The sequence below is a fragment of the Vombatus ursinus genome, unplaced genomic scaffold (genome assembly GCF_900497805.2).
Source record: "Vombatus ursinus unplaced genomic scaffold, bare-nosed wombat genome assembly UNPS02014945.1, whole genome shotgun sequence".
Lineage (NCBI taxonomy): Eukaryota > Metazoa > Chordata > Mammalia > Diprotodontia > Vombatidae > Vombatus > Vombatus ursinus.
This window is the reverse complement of record NW_020954723.1, coordinates 9515727-9517249: the sequence shown is the minus strand read 5'-3', so window position 1 is coordinate 9517249 and position 1523 is coordinate 9515727. Positions and strand designations below refer to the sequence as shown.

The 1523-nt window shown below is 44.9% G+C and overlaps 1 pseudogene; it reads left to right on the top strand.

Annotated features, from left to right (window-relative positions):
- The first annotated feature begins 201 nt into the window (after positions 1 to 201).
- LOC114029990 lies at positions 202 to 1292 on the top strand (annotated as a pseudogene).
- Positions 1293 to 1523: the final 231 nt, after the last annotated feature.

Below are 1523 nucleotides of genomic sequence, written 5' to 3'. Positions count from 1 at the left end.
CTGTTTTTGCATTGAATAAATTACAACAAGACTTCCTTAGGTTATATTATAGAGTATATTTTCATCAAAAAGCTTTAATCTCTTTTTTTCTTCAGATTTCTTACCTTAAGCATGAAAGGACTAAGATAAGCTTCAAAAATGCCATAAAATGGAGACAGGAACCCCCTGGGAGGGAGTTGGCTGAACTGACGGATGGACTGAATGCGGGCGGTCACCGTGAGCCAGCTGCCATTGTTTGACAAGCCTAAAGTAGAACTTCATGTTCATCTGGATAGAGCCATCAAGCCTGAGACCATCTTGTACTATGCCAAGAAGAGAGGAATCCCACTTCCTGACAATACAGGGGATCAACTCTGGGACATCATTGGCATGGATGAGCCCCTAAGCTTCCCTGGGTTCTTGGCCAAGTTTGACTACTACATGCCAGCCATCACGGGTGACCGGGAGGCCATCAAATGAGCGTGGTGTATGTGGAGGTGAAATAGAGCCTCCACCTGCCGGCTCCAAGGTGGAGTCCATTCCTTAGAATCAGGCTGAAGGAGACCTCACCCCTGATGAAGTCATGTTTTTTGTCAGCCTGGGCCCACAGGAGGGTGAGTGAAACTTTCACATCAAAGTCAGGTCTATTTTATGCTGCATGTGCCACATGCCTAACTGGTCCCTGGAGGTGGACCTCTGTAAGACAGTGGTAGCCATCGACCTCACTGGAGATGAGACCATTGAGGACAGAAGCCTCTTCCCCGGGCTTTTATAAGCCTATGAGGAGGCTTTGAAAAGTAGCATCCATTGGACAGTTCATGCCCGAGAAGTGGGATCTGCTGAGGCTGTAGAGCAGGCAGTGAATGTTCTCCATACTGAGAGATTAGGTCATGGCTGCCATACTGGGGAAATACCACCCTGTATGATAAACTGCTGAAGGAGAACATGCACTTTGAGGTATGCCCTGGTCAAGCTATCTTACAGGAGCCAGGAAACAAGACACCCAGTATGCAGTCATATTATAAGGATGATAAGACTAACTATTCACTCAACACAGATGACCGCCTCATCTTCAAGTCTACCATTGACACAGATTACCATGTGGTAAAAACGCAAATGGGCTTTACTGAGGATGAGTTTATAAGACTGAATATCAATGCAGCCAAGTTCAACTTCCTTCCAGATAATGAGAAAAAGGAGCTCCTTGACCAACTGTACAAGGCCTATCAGATACCACAGCCAGTCTCTAATGTGTCAGAGTAATAATTCCTCCAACTCGACAAAGCAAGAGAGAAAGACTACTGATACCATAATGCCTCGGTAGCCACCATGCCATGACTCAAGAACCAGATTCAAACTTCCTTCCCTGTAGGGCAGAGGTGCTATAATTTTGCCTATTTTCTTTCATGGGGCAATATTGATTAGTAAATCAACTATTTTGCACTGTACATCTAACCAGCTGTGCATTAATATACCTCAATGCAGAAACATTTGTCTTGTACAGAATGCTCACCACCTATAAGACTCAGGGTTTTTGCTTATAC